Source organism: Cervus canadensis, chromosome 26, assembly GCF_019320065.1.
Source record: "Cervus canadensis isolate Bull #8, Minnesota chromosome 26, ASM1932006v1, whole genome shotgun sequence".
NCBI lineage: Eukaryota > Metazoa > Chordata > Mammalia > Artiodactyla > Cervidae > Cervus > Cervus canadensis.
In genome coordinates, this window is record NC_057411.1 from 28,885,100 (window position 1) to 28,898,080 (window position 12,981).

The window sequence follows — 12,981 nt, forward strand, 5'->3', positions numbered from 1 at the left end:
CACACCTTGTCACATCTTCTGTGCCAAATGCCCAGCCACCCTCCAGATGCAATAAATCCTCAGGTCTAATGATCATGAGGCCAATTGCAAAGTCATGTGGAGGCAATCAGCTTCCCTTATGATTTAACATAACTAGATGGGAGCATCACTCTGACCTGTAGCTATACTATAAAACTCATGAATGACTGGGAGTTAAATACTTGAATAACTATGGTTTATCACTTGGTGTTACTACTACAACATCACTGATCTGGTTACTAAACCTTGAGCATTATCCTTAGTTAATCAGATCTTAACCTTGTAAGAGGTGTCTTAATCCCATTACATATCTGAGGAAGCCAGGATCCCATGACCTTACCAAGTGATGTAAACTCCTCTTTACCTGGAAGCTCAGGTGCTTATTTCTCCTCACTCTGCTGCCTCTATATGATGCTAGATTGATCCTCGTGTGACTGATCGTAAAGCTAGTGAAGAATAGTAAAGCTAGTAAAGCTAGTCTCAACAATCACTATGTGTGGTTTTGTCTGGCTCAGTTTTTAAAACTATGTACAATCCTAAAAGCACCTTCCAAATGAACTCAACATTAGCTTGTATAATGACTGGGCCAAGTTGTGACTAGGAGCCAACTGACCAGCCAAACTAGTAGCAAGAGCTGTTTGTGGGTCATCAGTGGTTAGGCTCTTAGAGAGGCAACCAAGAGTTAGTTCCTGGCAACTGAAAGAGTTACTACCACCTGTCAAGTTACCTTAACCTCTGAGAAGTCACTGTTCTTATAGGCAGCACTTGGTTCTTTCAAAAATTTAGAAATTAAAATTTCATAGAATAACAGTGGTCCCTTCAACTCAGTCTTAAGACATACTTCTGATGTTTTTCCTGAGCTACACTTTGGCCACTACTTCGGGAGTTTAAAAAAAAATAATTGGTCTAAAATGAGTCTGCAAATACCAATTGTGTTTTGGAGCTCATTTAACTGATTACTCAAAGATGAAATCAAAGACTGGCTAGAACCTTGTGATGGAATGGAAGGCAGTTCTTACACGTCATCTTATATAATTGCTCTTGCCTATTGAAAATACCTAAGTGTAAATACCTAAGCCCCAGCAATACACAAAGGGCACAGGCTTTAAGATAAATGGGCAAACTAGTATCTGACTTGCCTCAACACTTAGCAGGCTGAAAGAAACAATCTGCTGTGGTCCTAGCTGTCAAATACCTGGCTTGTCACCTCAAGTCGGGCAATGCAAACAGATGAAGTCCAGTCAATATTTTGCTTCCTCCAAAAATATATAAGGTCTAGGTAAATGGGTAACGACCCTGTCTGATTTTAAGCTTCTTCAAAGAGATACTGAAAATCATGATTCACTGGGCTTTTTCTTAGTTTACAAACCTGAAAGCTGGTTTGTTTATAATTGTGTACTAAATTAATTGCCTGAATGTTTGTAACCTGGTTGGTAGCTGGTATGTCCAGCCAATGGTTCTGCAGGGACACTTAAAACCTTGAATGAACAGATTCACCTGTTGAGAGAGTTTGGAAGATCCATGAAGTGCTAGCTGTTGGCTCCTTTCTCATTCTGCATCCCCATTGTTAGAATCAGGTGTGTTTTAGAATGTTGAAATTTTCTGTCCCTCACTGGGGTGGGGAAGGTTTATCAGATTAATAGATGACACAAACTCCCAGATGAACTTAAAGTAGGACAACTGAAACAGTGCCATTTACATCCCAATCTACTCAATGTTAATATTCCGAGGAACACACGGGAGCCCCTTCAGGCTGAGGAAACCATGTTTATCTTCAGTGCACTTCATGGTGAATTTCCCCACTGATGGCAGCTTCTGCTTACACTTCTACTAGGTTTCACATAAGTGGCAGTTACCCTTCTTTAGCAGTCGACTCCAAGCAGAGATCCTAAACACCCTGTCTCATGGTTACAGGGCCCTTCTTGTTTGGGCTCTCTATAGCATTTTCCTGGTTCCAGTTTCATGTTCATACTAGTTACACACTTGCCTAATCTTATCACCTTTTCTTTCACCTCCATTGACCTCTTGTGTTCACTTTCTATTCTTTGCTTTACCTTTTGCCTTAAACTCTAGTGGGAAGAATTCCCTGGTGGTCCAGTGGTTAGGACTCTGCAGTTTCACTGCTGAGGGTGCAGGTTCAATAAGATCCTCAAGCTGTGTGGCATGGTAGAAAGACTAATGAGTACTGATATTTCTGGTTCCCCATTTTCCTCGTGTTGTAAATACTTAGTCTATAAACATGTTCATTGCTCAAATACATGGGACCGTGGTGGTTACATGAGCAGTGGATCAGAGTCATGACTAACTCTACAATTTGTGAATATGGACGACAATAGTAGCAGCAGTAGCTGAGCCTTTATATCATTGTTCTGAATTCTTTATACACTGGCTGATTTTAGAAACTCCTAAAGAGTGGTTATTTATACTTCATAAATTAAAAAAAAAAAAAAGGAGGCCTAGAGTTTGTCACTTTCTCAATCTCTCCACCTAGGAAATGTCTTTATGTACAAAATTAAATTGCCCTTACAGTGACTTGCTATCATGGGCCTGTAGAACAAACCTTTTATCTAATACTGAATTTTATAGTTAAGGGTTAGGTATCATAAATATCAGACTGAATCTCAGCCCCAGACTACACGTAGTCAGGTAGCTGTCATTCCTGTCTTGCTCACTGAGTAGCTAGTTGTCTTAAGGGAACAATAGTCACTTCCTGTATCACAATGTCCTGTCTGCTTACACGGCTTCTGTGTACACTGACTCAAATGTCAACTGTGGGTAACGTGTGGTTTCTATCATTATGTGAACAGAAATTTGGTGTGGTCAGATGACTGGTTAAATGTCATGAGCTTAGTCATGTACATGTTTGTGTCAGACTAAATGACCAGATAGATATAAAAAGGTAGACTAGATCTGTCATAACTTGGAACATACCTTGCTGTCTTTCCCTTGCATTTTTCCCCCCCTTGCATTTTTTTTTTTTGGTGGCTTAATTCCACCTAAGATCTCTGGTCTGTTTCAATAAACCAGTTAAGGTCTGATGTTTGTCACATATGATTAACAAATGCATGTATATTTAATTCTCCTTAACAGTAAGATTTAGATTCATTTTACAGAATACCTGTCTGATTCAGTGAAGCAAGCAGTAGCTGTCACCTGATGTACTGAAACTGATGTAGAAATCTTACTCTGAGGTATTACAACAGTTTCTACTTCCGACTTATCTGAGAAAACGTTGAAGTACTGGCCCACTGCCAGATAAATGAATCTTAACGACTCAGTTTCATACAGTTACAGACTTTATAGGTGATGCTCTGAGGCCAGCTGCCTAGTCTCCCTCATAAGAGGTACTGGAATTTGAACCCCAGATGTCGTTCCAAAGTCAAGTACTTAGTTTTATTGAATGAAGGGATGCTGGGATGGTTATCAAAACACCTCATTCAGCCTGACTCAACCTTACTGCTGAAAGCTTCTACTCAATTTCCTTGTGAATAGGTGACTAATACTCTGCACTTTGTTTTCCCCAATAAGTAATCCAGTTGTTTCACTTAATGATCTTCTCTCCAGCTTGCTCAATTCTACCCACTTCATTCCCACTAAGATGGTTGTCTCCATATGATCTCCAGTCTGTTGACCCCTTTATTTCCATATTCTAGCTGCTTCCTTAATTTTCTTGTTAGCTTGTCTTTTCTCCCAAGTAACAGTTTTGTGACTCTATTTTTCCTTTCTGATAAACCTCAACCCTGTGTGAATCAAGGTGTCTACTTTGTCCTAATACAGGAAGAGTAGAGTTGAGCTGAATTTATAAAGACCAAGGTATTTTTGTGCCTCTGAACTCATCACTGACTTTAGGTTCTCTGCCAGATGTCACAGAGGGGAGGAAGAGAAGCCAGAAAAACAGTTGTTGGGCAATCTTGAGCTTAGATTTCTCTTAAACCCAAATGTCAAGTAACTTTTGCTTTGTTCTTTTAATAACTTTCCATTGCCTTCAAAGATTATAGATGATGGTAAGTGTGCATTATTAGCTACAAGTCAATGTGGCATGAGCTGACATTTCGCATTTTGTTTTCACTTACTCTCATCAATTCTTACAAAACTCAGCACCCTAAGTAGCTGCCATGTTCTAAGATGGGCTCCATGCACTGACTTCCTTCTCTGGATCAGTTTCTTTGAGAGAAGTCTCATGACTGTGTCCCTGTCAGCAGGGACGCTAAGAGAGAGGGCCTTTGGGATGATGGGAGTCATAATGTGAGAAACTCTCCAAAGTGGTTCCAGAGACCTCAGGACTCTGAATAAGAGGTTCCGCAGCTATGAACCTCTTGTCCTAAGAGGGCTTTGGATTCCCCTGGTGATGAAGACTCTGTGCTCACAGTGCAGGGGGCCTGGGTTGGAACCCTGGTCAGGCAATTAAGAACCTTTGAATTGCATCAAAGACCTGGTGCAGCCAAAAAAAAAAAAAGGCTTGGGTAACTTTCTAATTAGCTCAGCAGACAGCCATCGCTTACCTGTTCTCCATTTCAGTTTTCTAGAGGACAAGGATCTTCTGGTCAACTCCAGTTAAAAATGTTTCCCTGCATTTAATATCATTGTGGTAGAGCATTCCCTCTTTAAAATGAGAGTATCCACACTTCAGAATCCACCTACCAGTTCAGGAGACACAGGAGACAAGAACTGACTCCCTGGGTCAAGAAGGTCCCCTAAAGGAGGAAATGGCAATCCACTTCAGTATTCTTGCCTGGAAAATTCTGTGGACAGAGGAGTCTAGTGGGTTACAGTCCATGGGGTCATAAAGAGTCAGACATGACTGAGCATGCACGCAAACCCACACTCTCAGCCTGGTTTTCAGGCAAATTTACAAAAGCAGTCGAGGTTTCATAACTTAGTCAAGCTTTCCTTTTCTATGGTTATTAAGTGCCCCCTGTTGGAGGATGTGTTTAAAGCTCTAATTGGTGGTGGTACCCTGTCTTGCTTAACTAGCAAGAGCCTGAGTCCTTGAACAGAAGCCAAATTTCCAAAAACAATGGGGCTGAAGGTTATGCTCCATTATCTCCCTGTGGTCTTGGAGAGGTATTTGCCATAGTCTTCTCTGCTTGTGGGCCTTTCTGAATCTTGGTCTCTTACGCTAGGGTGATGCATTTAGAGTTGATATTGATACTTACCAGCAGCATCCTTCCATATCTTCCACCCAAGGCTAGTTGCTTTGTTCTCATCTGCTGAAATTACCTGAGGATAGGTCGAGCTGGAAATTTTGGGCTGGTTGTGGCCCAGTACACACTGGCTTCTGGTTGGTCTTGAATAAACCCTTTCTCCCCAATAACTTTCCTATTTTGAATTGGAAATTTAAAAACCTGGGCCTAGTGCGACGGCAGGAGTAAAATGGTTAATTTTCTAGACAGTGATTTTGTCATGAGTTATAAGGTTGGCATGTCCCAGATGAGTGTCTCAAGATTATCTGGTGTAGGACTGGTTTGCTCCTAATCCATCATGGGCCAACACCTCAAATAGAGTAAAAGGAATGAAATTAGGTCATTTGTAGAGACATCAATGGACCTAGAGACAGTCGTACAGAGTGAAAAGTCAGTCAGAAACAAATATCTTATATTAACACATGTGGAATCTTAAAAATTTGGTATAGAGAATTTTATTTACAAAGCAGAAGCAAAGACACAGATGTAGAGAACAAACCTATGGATATGAAGGAGGAAGAAGAGGGTGGGATGAACTGGGAAATTGGGGTGGACATATATACACTATTGATGCTATATATAAAATAACTGAGAATCTACTGTGGAGTACAGGGAAATTTACTTAAAGCTCTAAAAATGGTAGTGATCTAAAAAATGGGAACAAAATAAAAGAGAGATATATGTATTTGTTGTTGTTCAGTCACTAAGTCATGTCCGATTCTTTGCAACCCCATGGACTGTGGCACACCAGGCTCCCCTGTCTTCATTATCCCCTGGAGTTTGCTCAGATTCATGTCCACTGAGTCAGTGACGCTATCTAACCATCTCATCTTCTGACTTGGAACACATGCAAGCCTTTTTTTTTTTTGTAGCAACCTTTAAAAGGAACTTGATGGGTGACGGCAGGTTCCAGGTGAAATGGATTTAACTAATGATTCGTTTTGCTTGTAGCACTCACTGGAGGGGATCGGAATCGAGATGAAGCTGCTCATGGCTGAAGGCCCAGTGCTCTTGAGGAATGAAGGAGCTGTATAGTGTACCTAGCAACATAACTCAATATCCTGTGGCTCACTAGGTAGGAAGCACTGCTCAAGGTGCTCTACTGATTGGAGATGATCTCTATGAACATGGAGAGAACTTGCTAGAAAAGTTCAGACTACGTTCTGCAAGCTGGAGAAGTTTGGAGGTCAGTCATTCTTAAACATGAGTACTTACTGCTGGTGGTTGGAGGTGGGGCACTGGCAGGAAAGGTGACCTGTTTGGCTTTGTTTCCCGAGCATCTTCCCAGATAAAATCTTAGCTCTAACTCAGGATCTAGTGTCAGTCCTATTTTCTTTCTTTTTTTTTTTTTTTCTTCTGGTGTAACAGGCCAGTAATGGTCACTTAGCTTTAAGTGAGATTTGTTATTTGTCCTCTGCTGAATGCTGTCAAATTATAGTGACTGATCCTCTCATTTCTGCCATTTTCTGGAAGTTCTTTTGGCTGCCCTGGGTCTTCATTGCTATTTGCAGGCTTTCTAACTGTGGTGAGCAGGCTTCTGGCTGCAATGGCTTCACCGTGGGTAATGTTGGTGTTGCTTTCCCAGGACCCACTGAGTTGTGCGTCTGGAGTGCCTTAAAGCCGTCCCATGAACTGGCCAGTGGGCTCAGGCATGTGAGTTGGGAGACTGTCTGGGAGAAAATGTGGCTCTCAGGGTGGCTTTGCTGTCTCTGTGAAGTAGAATTCTTTTTCTCTTTGAAATATGGGGAAGTCCTTATCTAGTTTCTCACCTCCGTGACTCCTCTGTCTTATCCAAGGGAAGAAGAGAAACTGGGTTAATGAGATGGAGAACAGCTCACAGGACATACGTAGCTAAACCCTCCTCTTTCGTTTTCAGAGTACTGCCCTCTCCAGTTTGTGTGGGAAAAGCTCACCAACTCCAGCTGATGGCAGAAGCTTCCCTCAGCCTGGTTCAGGGGCACCGCTTCTCCCAAGCTGGGTTCTGATTCAGGTCACCAAGGGAGTCTGACTCATGGTCCAGTTTCTAGTTGTTTCAGAACCAACTGGCAAAAGGGAGGCAAAGGGCACATCAAACTCTGAGCTGGCATCTGAATTGCTGTCGCGTCATGACCTGTCTGCCTACTAGGATCTGACTCAAATCCCCTTGGAGAACAAACTTAACTGCTGGGTCTGGTCTGTTCAGAAGGTCTTGGGGTGTTGAACAGCTTCCTATGCTAGTGTGTGGGTTGAAGATGGTGTTCACAGCTCTACTGCCCATGCTATATTCAGTAGTCAACTCTTTTGTCAGAAGAAATTCACAACAGTAGAGTCTACATGAGGGGTTGTTTAGAGGAAACACTCTTGCTAAGGTCTTACAGACTTGGGTTTCTGCTATAAGGGAGAATGTAAGATTGGTGGGTTAAATTGAGGGCAATAATGAAGTACTTGGAAGAATACTTCTGCTGTGGCCAATCTAGGCAGTAGGGAATACAGTGGCAAGATATCTAAGATACTGTTGGAAAGACTGCCCTGTTGTGGAAGAAGCAGGAAGGGCTGAGGGTCAAGAGGGACCTCCGCCATTTCTTCACACCTTGCACAATCAAGTGCTTTGTCTCCTCCTGTTCACCCATATTCTGATCTCACCTGAAGGTGCTTTGTCTTCAGATCCAATTAGTCACAGTTATAGTCTGAATGGGGCTTCCCTGGCGGCTCAGATGGTAAAGCATCTGCCTGCAATGCGGGAGACCTGGGTTGCATTCCTGGGTCGGGAAGATCCTCTGGAGAAGGAAATGGCAACCCACTCCAGTACTTTTGCCTGGAAAATTCCATGAACAGAGGAGTCTTGTAGGCTACGTCCATGGGGTCTCAAAGAGTTGGACACGACTGAGTGACTTCACTTCTTCATAGTCTGAATGTGCCAGGGAAGCTCCATGGCAGCTCCAACAGGGAGCTTGGTACAGATTCAACAGGCCAATACAATTTGTACCAATGCATAGTAGATGTGTACCCAATCTACAATCACTTTGGTCATGACACATCTGACCAGACATGACATACCTGACCAGACAATGCCCAAGAACTTGATGGACAATCCAGGCCCTTGGATTTTTGTGGCATTCACAGTCCACCCACATGATTCCAAATGCTTTATAAGCTCTGGTGCCCACTGTTCTAAATCCATAAGAGGGTCAGAAGTTAGTAGCACATCATCAATATAATGGAGCAGTTTCACTGAAATTGGTTGCTTCCATTTCATTAAGTCTTCTGCAACCAGCCTGTGACGTATAGTTGGGCTATGCAAGTACTCTTGGGGGAAGTATCTGGAACGTCCCTTGGTGTCCCTCCCAAGTGAATGCAAATTGATCTTCGCTCTCATCAGCTTTAGCTATAGAGAAAGAGACATTAGCTAAGTCTACCATGTAGTGATAAGTGCTCAGTGCTGTGGTCAATAGGTCCATCAGGTCATGAGTCAGTGTTACGGCAGCATGCATAGGTGACACCACCTTATTCAGTTCTCTATAGTCTACAGTCACTTACCATGAACCATCAACCTACCAAACAGGTCACACAGCAGGGTTAAATGGACCATAAGCAGGCCATACAATGCCCACTTTCACCAGCTCAGCAATGATGGTGCCTATTTCTTCAGGACCACTTGGTGAATGATACTGATCCTCTGAGTGGCAGCAGTAACTGTGGGGGATGCTTTGCATATCCCCTCACAATGGCCTTCACCACACACAGAGACAAAATTCCCCCACAGTGGCTTGCACCGTTAGGCCTTGTAAAACATCTGTCCCCCACAGTATGTTCTGGGATCGGGGATACAAACACAGTATACAACCGCACAGGGAACCATCCAATTTCCAAAGGCAAGGTCATAGCCTTTACCTTAACTGTTTGGTTACTGTAGCTATCACTTTGTACAGTAGGACTGGGAAACTCTGCTGGCTTGCCATAAGTAAGGCTGCATATGGTAATGGTGTCAACGAGAGACATTACTCTTTGTACATTAGCTGATGACCAGTGACTTGCAAGCTGTACATGGGGCGTCTGGTTGCCGCTCTGGCTCTTTGGGCAGGTACCTTTGCCTGAGCCCTACTCAGAGTGGAAAAGGGCATCTGAAGGAACATTCTTGGGTGCCATGTAATCTTCTGACTGAACCGCCTGTGTGTCTTGCTATGGGTGCTTCCCACTTTCGTACGCTGCTGCTCCTGTCTCTAGGAGCATAGCATTGGGCTGTTTATCAATTTTATTTGTCAACTCCAATGCCAACAAACAGGCCCACATTTGCATTTGCATCACCCAGATGGACCCAGATGGGGCCATTACCAGCTCGGCCCCTCTTCAGGGTCTTCACACTTCTAATGCCCTTGGTCTGCCACTGTCCTACTTCTCCTAAGCTTGCCACGATCAAGGTCACCTCGTAGATGGGGCGGCCCACATAAGGCATAAGAATAGTGGTAAGGACCTGAAAAAGGTAGACGGGCATTGTTGAAAATGGCGTCTCAATGCTGCCTGTAAAACGCTCATCATCTGGGCCTTGACTATTTAGGTTAAACATAGACTGTTTCACGCCCAGCTCTCTCACAACTTGGGTTAACTTGGAAAAGTTATGCCACTTACTCAGTGTCTGGGAGTTCTCCTGCATTCATCCCCAGAGTGCAGATGGCAGTGTAATCCATTCCACCAAGGTATGTGTGTGATTAGTGGCTCCTACATGAGTTGCCTAATGTTCTGTAATGTTTGTCTCAGTGAGGGGTGAGTGCTTATAAATGCCAACTGTTCTATCTCATCTCTGGAACAAACAATACCATCCACTCTTCTGTCCCAGAGTCACAATAGCCAAACTGCTAGGGGTCCTCCTTGCTTCTGCCAAAATTTCTTACCCAAGTTGACTTGGGTAAGCCTGGGTACTTGGTCAATATGTTGTGTACTCAGTCATTTTGGGGGCCCCTTGGGGATGCCCACCCTGGGTCAAAGGTTGTTCATGTTTCACCTTCTGCTGCATGACTGTCTTCGCAGACAAGCAGGATCCCACAGTCTCATAACATTCATTGTTACCACCCCTTATTTTACCTCATTGTCCGAGGCACTGGGTTCATCCAGGTCACACATCTCTTGCTCCAGAGTATGTATACGATATTCTAGTTCTTCCTCCTGTCTCTGTAATTCACACACTTGCACAGCATCATGGAGGACACTATCCATATTAGCCTCCAGGGCAGTCAGGGAAGTCCACCCCAGGGTGTCAGCAGCAGTATGTGCCAGTTTGTCTGGCAAATGGGAACTCACTGCCTGTAATGCCTTTTCAAGGCTATCTGGTGACCCATCCACCACCTCCCAGTCTTCCACTGGGGCCACCAGCTACCACATACAATGTGGTGGCCACTGGCTTCTTCCATCCAACCATTGGAGCCTCAGGCTCCTCTATCTGCTGGGAATCTTGTCAGTTACATGAATTGTCTTGCTGAACCCAGGGTAGGCAAGGTGCAAGTGGGGAAGCTGGAAGGAAATACAAGGAGTCATAGGAACTGCAGACAAGCTTTATTCTCTAATGGCTGATAAAGCTGCCAGGGATGTTTCAGGTGGGGCTTATATTGGTATACATGACCAAAAGTAGCAATTTGCCAAGCCATTACATCATGATGTGTGTGTGCATCGCTATAGAATATCTCAGCTGTTACATAACCATGTGAAGTACTTGTTTACGGGAAGTGAGGCATGCGCGAGATGACATGGGGCAAGAGAGCCTGACCATCACCATCTGAGTCAACCACTATTTCTCTACAGAGGAGCAGGCTGGGAAGACCTTCACATTTCATTGTAACACCTGAGAAAGAAGAAGGACACGGTGTGAGACAGCACAGCTCTGCAGGAGAGTCTCAGCCATTCCAAGAGGGAGATGGGTGCAGGGATGGCCAGGAGAGGAAACTTGGGTTGGGTGGAAATGGTGAGGCCCCACTACTGACCTGTGCTCGGGATTTGGTTAATTGCTCACCAGGAAGAATAACCCAGGCTTGATTTGCTACAGCAGATCCTGAAGCATTGCAGCTGACTCCAATGTTCAGAAAAGGTTCTGCCTTGAGGGGAGGAGTTGAGTGGCATGTTCCCTTAACTCTAGAAGTTCATCCTTTGTGCTGTACACATACACTTCTCCATACTCATCTGGGAAGAAATTCCATGGTATGTGGGCCCCTCTTCCTGAGAGGAGTGTGACAGATGGGGTGATGAGCGGGCAGAACTCATCAGAGCATAACAGCTTCACTGTTGGAACTACTCTCTAGGGTGACTGGTACTTACCTCCTCCTCCACTGGCCATTCTCATTCCTCCCCCTCAGTTATCACCCCTACAGGTCATGGTGGTAAAGACTGAATCCCTCATGCCTGCAGGATCTGTTGTAATAGAAATCATTCTCTTCTCAGGCCAGGGTTTCCATATTTACCTACTCAGTTACAACTTGGCCGAGGGTATACAGAGAAATGTCCAGTTAGACCACTTAAGTTAAATAGACATTATTGCTTGTCATCACTGTAATAGCAGCCTTATATCCTCTTGATCAAAGTTAATGGCTCTTGTTGCCAAAATGGTGACTCTTTGTAGGCTGGTGGGAACAAAGGTACCCAGATAGCAGGTTATAGCTCGTATTTCAGTGAATCCCATCCTGGGTCTCTTGTTAAGACTACATGCCTTTTGTGATCAATGATCTATAACCCTGCAGTTCCAGGAGTTGGAGAGATGAGAATTGAAGTCCCCCAGTGGGTCACTGGGAGTGATGGTAGGTTGGGTACTCCCTGGTTCTAGGACCCATTTAGTTGTCTTCTTGGAGACATTGCACCATCTAGGCCTCTGACTTAGTGTCTGCACTGCTTCCTGGAGGAAGCACACACATCTATGTCACATCTATAGCACCACATCTATGCAGAGACTTGCTTTGGAGGTGGTAGACTTTGCTTTTGTGCTTTATTCTAGAAGGATGTATTAACACTGAGGCCAGCAGCCTCTGTCTGAATGGTTCAATATGTGAAGTGACCGGTGGATCTCAGGAACTATCCCACGCTATCTTTGCTTTGAATTGGTTCCTCTGGTTGTTAGCTGTGACATGTGTAGTTCTTTGATTCCATAAACGCCCAGTTGGGGTGCTGATGGAGCCTTCCTGGCTGAAAGGTTGACTCTTGCCTGGAACAGATATTTATTACTGTGAGAGGCAACTTCTGGCCCTCTCTACATTGAAAGGTACTCAATGAAGTTGACTTGCCACAGAGTGGCATTTTGGTACTCTAGGGATAAAAGAGTGCTGACAATCTAGGGTTTTAGTATTGATGTCTATTGCTGGCAGGTTGGACAACCATAGGCAGTAGTGAGCCTGGCTCTAGTAAGAGAAAGTGTGTAATCTTGGGCCCATGTTCAGAGTGTGTCTCTGCTGCTGTGACCACTTCATTCATGCATATGGTTCAACTGAAAGGCTGGCCAATGTTAGATAGTAGCTACTGTATCTTTTTGGTTATTTAGGACCTGTGGAACTTTTCTGGTGGTATTAACATGAGATAAAAATATCTTCATTTTTCATGCTCTTTCCCATACCAATCAATCCATATTTCTCTACCAATACCGCCTTGTCTCTGATCTTTCACTCTTCTAAACTGGTAACCAGGCTGGCAGGCCACTGCCCATGTGTTTATGTACATTCTTGCCTCAGCCCCTTCATATGAAACGGGCCAAATGCACTGCTAGAAACCTTACCATTTGGGAGCCAGGACTAATACTTAGCTGAACTTGTTGAAGTTGTCTAGTCATTCT